The sequence below is a fragment of the Taeniopygia guttata genome, chromosome 1A, assembly GCF_048771995.1.
Source record: "Taeniopygia guttata chromosome 1A, bTaeGut7.mat, whole genome shotgun sequence".
Lineage (NCBI taxonomy): Eukaryota > Metazoa > Chordata > Aves > Passeriformes > Estrildidae > Taeniopygia > Taeniopygia guttata.
Genome location: NC_133025.1, coordinates 24304120 through 24315542, shown reverse-complemented (window position 1 = coordinate 24315542; position 11423 = coordinate 24304120). Strand labels below are relative to the sequence as shown.

Below are 11423 nucleotides of genomic sequence, written 5' to 3'. Positions count from 1 at the left end.
TACAGACATCAGTGATGGAGAGGATTAACAGGAGAATGCTTTCCTGAGCTGTGAAAATGCTACTGCAGCTACAAGTTTACAGGGGTTTAGAAAGGAAAGACAGATTACTGGAAGACCTCCAGAAGAATAGGCCACCCATTTCAGAGTCTAGCTGTCCCCACAGCTATTTTGTGCATTTCAAGCACTCAAGAAAATCCCTTTTCTATATAATGCCACAAAAAGTCTAATAGGCCTTATTATTTCAACATGCAAGACTGAACTTTTCCTACTCTTTGTATCTTCCAAAGCAAGCCCAGCTGAAGAGTGTCAAGATTGTGCCCTTTTCCTTTGCTAAACTGCATTGAGGGGAATGTGTTAACTGTAGGAGCTGCAGTAGGCATCCAAAGCAATTCAGAGAGCAGGAATTGATGACAGCTGGAAGCATCTGGGCTCTCTCCCAGCTTCTAAATCCAAAGCTGTACCTGCAGTTGCAGGATCCAAATACTTCAGTGGTGAATACCTCCCTCTGGAAAATCCCCATCACATAAACGGAAAGCAGTGCGTAGGTACACACAGAGAAACACACCAGTAGAGGAATGATGAGTTACTCATAAACATATTTGAAAACCCTTCTCCTTACATTTTTTATGGATACACAGAACAATAATTTTCCTCAGAATAAACCATTTGACAGCTTCTACTGTACGTTGCAACAGTGTGCATGCAGCTGTTGGCTTTGAACATTGGGTGTTTCCTCAAGAGTCATATTTTCTGTCTTGTTCTTCTCTGCTTATAAAGAATCCTAGAAAAAATCACATGAGAAAGTGATAAGGCCAGTTGATAAAATCATAGAGTGCTGATGAGAAGGATAACAGGATATTTTTTAATATTATGGATAAAATGAATGACTGTAGAAAATGAAGGCATTTAAAAGTGTTCTGTTACCTTAACTGAAATTCCAGGAAGTAGCAGAGAATAGCTGTAGAAACTATTCCTCTAACCCTGGCACTGTGTACTGAATGGTTGATTTAGATATCCATATAGGCAAACAGGGCTCTATGATTATTGAATTAAGAATAAGCACACCCAGCAAGAGTTCATCACCCCAAAAAAAGACAAATTGGAGTGCTTTTTTTTTTTTTAAATACATAATAATGGGTCCTTTGTTAAGCTTTTAATTAATGAGTTCTATTTATGGATCACCCCGGTACTATAAAATTGCTCAAAGCTTGTCTGTTTGTCAAGTGTAAACCCACAATGTTCTGCAGAAGCCATTTTTTCTCCAAACCAGACCAATATTTGCTTGAAAATCTCTACCAATGAAAACTCCCTCTCCCTCAGGGCTCCCTGAACAGCTGTGTGCAGGAACAGGACACTGAGCTTCTAGGGAAAGCTCCAGCTGAATGCTTTCTGCAAAACTAAGGAGCTTTAAAAAGAAACTGGGAAGTCCCTGGAAGGGTGATTCCCACCAGCAGCCCCTCTGAACACACAAACACGGCTTCAACAAAATTCAGCCACTGCTGTCACCCCTCCAACAGCACTGTCAGTCCTGCCATGACCCCCACCATCCTGCAGCAGAAACCTAAGCAGCAAAATAAAATTACAAAAGATCACATGCATTTTAAGGGGAGCAAAAATATGAAATATAAGAAAAAGCACCTTGAAGACGAATGTTTCACAGTGATGGAAAAAATGATTGCAGTGTATGAAACCCATGAATCATTTTGAGATCTTCAGTCAGATAGATAAAATATTATTATTATTTCATGTAAGTAATGATTACATTGCATTTGAAATGGCTTTGTAATTTCCTGTCTGATGCTACCCTTAGGTCTCTTCTATATTACTGCTTTCCAATTATCTTTTATTTTTCTTCTTGAATATATATGTTTTGAATTATTTTTCCATCTGATGTATCAGCCCACTCTTCCTCAGATTGGATCTTATTTTTATATTTCCTGCCCACATTTCTGCAGTTAGGAGTTTATTGCTTTGTAAAGCTGAAAAAAAACAGAAATAAATAACAAAAAATAAAATAAAAAAATGTTCATGTAATGTGTTTGTATTTATATCTGAAAACACACAGTCCTTGTGACAAGCACTTTTTATCTTAGGGACATGCCCCAATTCACTGTTGTGCACATATCTGTGCATTCATATTGGAAAGAAAACGAAACATACCCAGATTTTATAATCACATATTGCTGTCTAAAAACCCTTTGAATTTCAAGGCATATTCCTGCAAAGGAGGTGGGTGAAATTCAGCTCTGCCAGGTTAAGAGATGGAGAATTTCAAGGTCAGTGCTGCTCCAGGAAAATTCTCCAGCATTGCTGTTCACACATTACAAACTAAAGCACAATTGCAGAGCACAACCATGAAGTTTAGAGGGCTGAACCCGTACGAAAACCAGAAGCAAGGGCAAAAAACCCCTCAAGAGGAAGGTCACACCTCAGAGCAGAATCCAGGCATGGAACAGGCAAGTGTCCCACATAGCACCGGCTACCAAAGGGACCAAGGGAGCTCCTGGGCCACCACCTCTCTACATCATCTCAAGCAAAACCAACCCTGAGTGACCACACAGCTTGACAGCTCTAAACCTGCAGATTCAGCAAACTGCAGATTTCACCTAATGAAACTTTTCTAAAATGTGTGTCATTGCAAGCAGATGGTAAATAGCATTTAAAATAAGAAATTTTATTAAAATATTTCAGAGGCTATTAAACTGACTGTCACACTCTCCTGTCTGTGCTTCTCAGTCATTTTAAGTGAACTAAGGCTGGGATGGGCTATTTGCTTTTCTCAGGTTTATTTTTGCTTTGTTTTCATTGATCCAACAATTTCTGTGTATTCTTCCATTTTCAAGGCCACAGGTCCCCTAAAGTAGGTTACTAATTTAGTAGCACTAGAAAGAACTAAAAATCCAACTGGCTATCCTGGGAATCACTGCAGCAGTTTAATAAGCTTCAGTTTTCTCTTATTAATCTAAAATAAGACTTGGCACGTGATATTTGCCAGCTGTTGTACATTTACTGCCTTAAATACATTTTTTATTGTCAATGAAGCACTATGAAGAACCCACTCATAACCTTATTTGGACTAAACTTTACACCATGCCATATCAGATCTTTTTTTTATTTGCATGTCTTTTTGCTTTGTTCACTTACATTTATTGGGCCCAGATATGAGCAGTGCTCTTTAATTAGTACAAGTCATTATATGCCTGGAAAAATCAGATTTAGTTCTTCTCTGGTGTGAGACATTTTAGAATATTTGCAAGTCAAAATGTTGACACAAGACTGTCTCTCCACCCCAAAAGAATTGCAAATCCTGTTTGTAATTAATTTCCATATCTCACAGGCTATAAAGCCTGGCCCATACTGCAGCTCCAGGATTTCTAAGGTGGACATTATTTGCCTTTGTATGGAAAACTTACAGCTGCAAATCAGTCACATTTTAGCCATAAAAAATTCAACTGCTCAGCTTTATACCAGGCTAAATCCCCACCCTTCTCAGTGAGCTTTTATAACAGGACTCTGCACAGTTCCCTGACGTCCCTCACTGAAGAACAGGTCATCCATCACTCCGCAGTAGATGCAGCAGCACCAGGAGAAGCTTCCTCCTCGCTTAAGGATGGACACCTGCCTGCTCCTGGGCTGCAGTGTCCTGCTCTGCACCCTCAGCTGATGCCAATATCCTGCTTCTGCCATGAGAAGCAAGACTTCAGGCCTCGATCATGTCACTTGCCCTGATATTCATTCCCAATAATCTGCAGGAGGGCCTCAGATGTCTCTGTCCCTCCTGTGTCTCCTGGGAATGACTCCTTCCCCACCTGGAGCTGCCTGGCTCCCGCTAGCAGGGTACAAGGGGAGCCCATCATCTGTTTGCCCCACCTCAGCCAGTGTTTCAGAGGCAAAGTTGCTACATCCATGTCCTTCCTCATGTTTGTTAGAAATGTCTGTGTCAGTAAACCCTCAGTACCCAGTAACTGGGAAGATACTGGGAGCACACACTGTACAGCAGGAGGAAGAGGCTGATGTTGGAGTGTTTGTAGACTTATAAACACAACAGTGCCACAAGACTGAATGGAAGTACCAAGGCCAACCAAAACTGCATTCTAAATGAGTTTCTCTCTATTAGTGATGATTGATTGATGAGTGATTAGTAATGATGAGGAGAAAAACAAACGTGTTCTCTTAGCTCAGTTCAGATCTCGAACCATCATACCTGCTCACAAAGGCCTCAAGAGAAGTGCAGAATTCAGAGAACGTTCTCCAATGTATGTGTGTACATGTTCAACCAAAACAAAGATGAAAGCAACTGAAAGGGTGCTTGGCAAATGTCACAGTACCATATTCTTCATTTTCAGTCTAGGAGCTTATAACTTTATAGACAAGGCTGTTTCATGTGAATGCAACTGCAAATGTGTGGGTGAAAGTAGTTACCCTCTCCAAGTCCCTGATGATATTCATTCACAGTGAAAGGTCTGTAAGAACCTCATGCCTTTTCAGAAAGGCTGCATCAGTAAAGGGAAGTGTAACTTGTTGTTAATGAGAGACAAGTCTTATTGTCTTGTGGTTGCTAGGGAAACTGGACAATGGACTAACCATATTGATTCCATACAGTTACTGTCACTCTCAGAGCACAGCAGGAAGAATATCTATGAGCTGCTGTAGCAGTGTGGCCTGAAAACAAAGCCAAGATGATCTGGTAAAAGACAGGGTCCTCCTCTTTCCCTTGACCAAAATCCTAAGCTGGCTTGTCATTGGCATTGGGGTGACAGTCACAGGGGAAATTCTCAGTTGTCAGCCCTCTGAGAGCATCACAATTTTAAAAAATTACTTTTCACAAAGATCATTTCTGGTCCACTCTTCCAGGTCTTCCCAACATATAAATGATATCTCTTGAGAATAAGAAATCATGAATTCTCATCTTCTCTATCACTAAGCAGGGGATTGTTAGCAGCCCTGCCCAGCCCTGCTGCAGCTGTTTTACCAATCCCCTTGCCACCAGGTCCCATGACATCTGAGAAGGCTGATGAGAAAATGGGTGGGAAGTCCATATGTCAGGCCCACCAGCCTGATGTTACTATTAGTGCCAAATCTTATTTCCTTGAAGTTTCCTTCAGAAAGTTCAAATGGAAGGCTACAGAATCTCAAATATTTCTGAATTACAATTTTCTCAGTTGAGGCCTGGAAAAGCACTGACCTTTAGCATTGCTTGTTCTTGGATGTGCCTTCCTCTTCCCTTTGCGAGTGGTCTATTTGGGTATGTGAGAGACCCAAGGGAGATACATGTGCAAAGACAAGAGCCTTTACAAGGCAAGCTGTGAGAGCAAGTGATATGACTGATGAAGTGTCATGTGTGAAAACCAAGTGGTTCTTTAAAATTGGCTCTTGCTAACACCAGATATGATCTAAATGTAAAAAATGTAGATCAGAATCTTTATCTTGTTGAAGGCTTTTCTAGAGATAAGATTTTAAAAGTCCACCAGTATCTTCTCAAAATGTTCCAGACTGGGATCCAAGCCTAATGGCTCAATCTGATCCAATTTGGTGACCTGCACTGTTAAACACTTCAAACTGATTGAAACTGAGGAACAGTAATCTAGGACAGTTTAGGCAGCCTACAAATTAGTGGTCATATAGCTCATCCTTTATAAGATGGTAAAATGTTTCCTGACATAGTCTTGTTAATTCTCTTTCCTTTTCCCTTAAGTAGCAGTGACAGAATTCCAATAGCAATTCATAGTTGCAGAATCAAGGAATTATTTGGGTTGGAAAATACCTTTAAGAGCTGTAAAGAGGATTGTGGAAACTGGTGCTGAACAGTGTGGGAAAATAGAGGAGTGGCATGTGTCTGGCCATGTCAGCTGTGCATGGCAGCATGGCCACACCAATGCCCCCAGCTCAGGTGCAACTGCTCAGTCACCAGGGTATGCTGAAAACATTGGGGTGTAGCCCACTTGAGTCCCCATTTCCTGTTTAAGAGGAAAGAAGTACTGAAGTAAAGGGAGGGTAAACCAGCAAATTATAAATTATAATTGCCAGCTTAGAAGAAATTCCTTAATTTAGTAAACAGATTTATCTGTAATCCACAATTTGGGTGATTTGATGAAAATATAATACAGTATTCAAGAGCATCTGCTGTATGTTCTGCCTCTCTTTGTGGTATATTTTTTCAGAAATGCAGGTTTAAAGATGGACAACTTAAACTATATAATAGCATACCCTTGGCTGCTTAGTTGTGCTTGATACATGCAGCGTGCTATATGGAAATGCACAGGAAACCAACACATAAGGCTCTCCACCATCTGTAGTCTGGCTCTAATTTTTTTCATGGTTCCTCAGTATTGAGAAGAAAACTGGAAAATATTTGATATGCTCCATCTTTTTGCTCCATACGGTGACACATGCTGATCCTTGTAGAGCATATCAGTAGAACTGGCTCAAATGATTGAGTGATTTTTGTTATTAAAACTAAGTTAAAGCTTTCTCATTTTTCTTTTATTTTTCTTCCAGTTCATTAATAAAACTGGGTGGGCTTCTTGTGGTTTTGGCAAGAAAATGAAGCACAATTAAACCTTCCATTTACTTGCAATTCATTTTGCAGCTAATGGTCTTGAAGCTCCAGACTGGCATGCAGCTTGAATAGCAAAGGAAGGCTTTTTATTCATTCACGTGGAATTCACAGTCCTAAGGATTACTTAAGATTTGTAGTGCATCCCATAGAAATGAGAGCTTCATTGGAGCGCTATCTTCCTTTACTTACTGCTATCACTAAACCAGTGCCATATTTTTACCCATGCTGATAAAGGGAGTTAAAGCAAAGCCTGAATTTGCCTTTAGTCCCTAGTTGCTCCTGTAGCACCCTGAAAAATGCCTGTGCAAGCAGCCTGGAAGGGCAGCCTGCTGCCAGAGCTCAATCATCTTGCAAAGGCTTTCTCCAAACCCTCCCAGTCTGCTTATCTCAGCTGCATCTTTCCTGTGCCAGGACCACTCTCAGCCAACCAGCCAGCTAGGGACAGTCTCAGGAGAAGCATTTCAGAATTATTAAGAGTGCAAAGAAACAAAAATAATGCAGGAAACTTTCTGTGAGCTTTAAATGCAAAAATATATGTTAGACCTGGCCTGGTTCTATAGATATTTCACCTGCAATACTGCATCCAGCTCTGGGGCCCTCAACAAAACAAGGACATGGACCTGTGGGAAAAAGCTCACAGGAGGGACACAAAGATGATCAAATGTCCCTGGGAAAGAAACTTCTCTCTTATGAAGACAGGCTGAGAGAGTTGGAGCTGTTCATCTTTGAGCTGAGAAGGCTTCCGTGAGACCTCAGAGTGGACTGTCAGTCCATAAATAGATCCTGCAAGAGAGCTGGAGAGGGACTTCCTGCAAGGGGCATGTAGGGATAGGACAGGGAAGAATGGCTGAAAGCAGAAAGAGGGGAGGTTTAGATTAGATATGGAGAATAAATTCTTATTTAGAGGATGGTAAAATACTGGAACAATTTGCCCAGAGAAGTTTTGGATGACCCATCCCCACAATGCTTAAGGCCAGGCTAGACGAGGATCTGAGCAACATCCTCTAGTGGAATGTGTCCCTGTCCATGGCAGAGTGGAACTAAATTACCTGTAAGGTCCCTTTCAACCCAAGCCATTCTATGATTCCATGATTCCATGATTCCATGTGTGTATGATTCTATGATTCTCTGAGAAAGGCATGTAACCCCCTGTGCTTTGAGATAGCTAGATGTTGCTGTTTCTGATAATACTGCTTGGAGTCTGTTTTGGTTTTTTTTATAACTAAAACAAAGTGAGAAATCAGAAATTCTGAGCTCTATAAGGGAAATCATCAAACCCCCTCTGCTTCCATTGGAGTGTTTACAAGGAAGTGATTAAAGTCAAGAGTGGTGTCCAAGCACACTGCTTCTACAGATGGAGCCTCCAGCCACTAGTAATGGCAGGGATCATGTTGCAAGCAAGTGCACACACATTTAGCAAAAGCAAAACATTACCCTTCAGTAATACTGTACTTTGAAAATAAATGTGTCACAGACACCACTAATTTTATAGCAGGAAGGAATTCCATGTATTTCTCAAAATTGCAACAGAGGATCTGTGTTCATGCATACACATAGACACAGATACACAGACAAGTTATGAAATGCAGTTAATTATGCTCTTACTCATTACTGGTCGAAATAATACTGATATACTTGACCCACATTCAGAAAATTCTCATCCATTATCTTAACTTTTTAAAATTCATTTATTCAACTTAAAATGAAATGCAATATTTCCTCCTCCTCATTTGGCAGACATTTTGGGTGAGCTGGTAGAGAGCAAACAGCAATATACAATAGGGTTATTTAATTTCTTTTGTGAGAAAATTGTAGTTTTACAGCAATCAATGCTAAAAATGGCAATAAGTCAAAATATTAAGATGTAATGTGTTACCAGCACTATGTTAAGAGTTTCCATAGAGTCAATGTGTTTTACTTTAGTGTGCTTTACAGTAATGTTAACCACTAGCATTCTGCTATTGAATCTGGGACACTGGCTCTGCCAGAAAAACTTCTGATTTACACTGCTGTATAAGAAATCATATGATCTATTTTTTCAGCAGCTACTATGTGTGATTATATACCCCTTTCTGATAAAGCCATTCTTCGGCCAATAAATTTCTCCCTTCTCTGCTCCAAATAATTTTTCTGATACTGTTTCTGCTGATTCCTTTAAAATTTATGTTTCTTGGCGACAAAAATACCTGAAAGGACCTTTCCAAGAAGCTGGTCAAGAGAAAACCCAAAAATCTGATGTGGTACACAGAGGGCAGCAGCTGGAGATGTGCAGCAACTGTGTTCTGCATGGTCTCTGCAAGGGCACTGGAAGAGTGAGCTGCTATTGCCATTTTTACTGTACAATTTTGTGAAGTCTCCTTTTTAAATGGTTTTGCTAGTCACTGATGCTAAGGAAAGAAAGTTAATAGCTACCACTTACACATAACATCTCTCTACAAGAAGAGAGATTTTATAGCTATGGACTAAACTGAGAGCCTCCCATCTGGAAAGTAATATCTTACTGGAATGAGCAGTTGTAATAACTTATTTATTCTACTTTCATAAGGCAAACCCATTAATTAAAATCCCAAAGAGTTTAGGGAATATTTTACTATTACACTTTACAGTGAAGTAGGAAGAAAGTAAATTCAGCAGCAGAATCTGTGGTCAATATTCTCAAACAAGTACTTTGAAGCAAAAAGCATATGACTCACCTCCTGCTGAAAAACTGGTCCTTCCCTCCTGGGACACCACCACTGATGTTGTTGCAGCTGCTTCCGTGTGGCATTTTCTGGACCATTGCTTTGCTCCTGATAGAATAGCTCTGCTGCATTTGTGGTCAGGCTGACGTGCATGCAATTTAAAATGTGAGAGCAGCGGAAAGGAGCCTTTGCAAACTGTGTCACCCAGCCTGGGGCACCAGGAGGAATCCAGCCAGAGAACTTGGAAAGACCTCATTCATGTGTCTGGGCTGGCAGGGCAAGTGTAGGAAGACTTCTCTCCAGGAGGAGGCTCCTAGCTCTTTTCGTCCTAACACAGATTTTACCTACACACTAATTTTCTATCAATCTTACCAGGCTCAACAGAATTTTACATCTCATGAAGAGATGCTTAAACTATCACATTTACTGCAGATAGAGAGGAAAAAGTGGAAATGTTTGGATCTGTGTTGGAAGGCTGGGAATCAGCAAACTCTCTTGACTTAAACGACAGAAGGGAAGAAAGAAATACAGCTTTTTGAGACTTGAAATGTTAGTGGAAATTGAAAATTAGTAGAAATATTGACAATTTTTGGCAACAAAATAAATTAATTTTTAGATCCTTTTCCACTTGTTTTTGGAGACGCTAGCTGAAAGATGGATTTCCAGAAATTAAAAAGAATAAGCAGAATTGAGAATCATGGAATTATAGAATGGCTTGGGTTGGGAAAGGCATTAAAGATAATTGGGTTCCAAACCACCTGCCATGGGCAGGGATGCCATATACTAGATCAGATAGCTCACAGTCCCATCCAAACATGCCTTGAACACTTCCAGGTGTGGGGCATCCACAACTTCTCTGGTCAACCTGTTTCTCTCTCACCACCCTCTGAGTAAAGAATTTCTTCCTTACATGTAACCTAAACCTTCTCTTTTTCAGTTTAAAACCACTGTCCCTTGTCCTGTCACTGTCTGTCCATATAAAATGTCTCTTTCCCTCCTTCTTATAAGCCCCCTTCAGGTACTGGAAGGCCACATGAGGTCTCCCCAAAGCCTTCTCTTTCCCTGGCTGAACAACCCCAGCTCTTTTGGTCTGTCTTCATAGGGGAGATCCTCCAGCCCTTGGACCATCTTTGTGTCCCTCCTCAGTTTTCTAAAGTAATTAATGCATATTGTCTTTCCACCTCTCAAGTGACAGGCCTTCAAGCAGAACAAATGATCAGCCATTTCAGTTGGATTTGGATCCAGATAACCTATCACACAGGATGAGAAAAAGCTGCATTTAGTAGCTGTCCTGTCTTATCCATGACTGCATTGATTTGATACATTCTACAAGACAGGAGATATAAGTAAAAATGTCTGTCCCATAAGAACAATTGCCACTGCAGGAGTACAGATAGGACAATCTGAAGACAGGCAAGATTTCTTCATTCTCACACATTTCCGTGCAGGTGATCTGGCTGATGACACTGAGTGCTCACTCTGCAAATCTGGAGCAGGAGACCCACAGGTGACCAGCTACACCTTCCTTCTGTGTGGGGCAGAGCTACTGCTCAGCCACAGAATGAGTGACAAAGTGTCATTTCAGATCACTTACTAAGAGTACCAAACCAAAGCAGAAATGATAACCAAATAAAGGATTTAGGAACAGTCTGAACATAGCCCAAATATCCAGAACACTTAACAAACAGAACATATAGCAAAATGTTGTTACTTGAAACCCTAAAGCAATCTTTAATCTCACAGGGGGGAAAAAAAAAGCAAGAGAAAAAAATTCAATCATTTAGCAGGCATGAGCAGCATACCAACCATGAAGACAATATTACATCAAAACTGCCACAAACTTATTTGGTTCCCGAAGCAAGTCCACTGGCATCACCATAAGCCAACAGCTACACCAATGACCTAAACTTCATTCCATGGCTTCTTTGAACAATTTAAAGTAGTAGAAGTCCCAAATATTTTACAGGATTGCATCTAAACTGGACTTCTGACAAATAAAGTGAGATCTAACAATACTGCTGTTCAAGAAGGAGAAGTGCAAAGAGGAAGGTTTCCAACAAGGGTACAAGAATTTCAAACCACACCTCTGGGTTTTGCAAGGACATGTTAATTGTCACCATGACACATGATTCCTCACCTTCAGGGTTTGCTTGCTCGCCACTTCAGATTAAAGTATATTTTGG

The 11423-nt window shown here is 40.5% G+C and overlaps 1 long non-coding RNA gene across 1 annotated transcript; it reads right to left on the bottom strand.

Moving 5' to 3' along the window:
* Positions 1 to 598: 598 nt before the first annotated feature.
* Positions 599 to 10748, bottom strand: LOC115490944 (uncharacterized). Its single transcript, XR_012052723.1, has 2 exons — positions 9253 to 10748; positions 599 to 781 (listed from the first exon to the last, which is right to left on the bottom strand). It is a non-coding gene; the product is annotated as an uncharacterized lncRNA (long non-coding RNA).
* Positions 10749 to 11423: the final 675 nt, after the last annotated feature.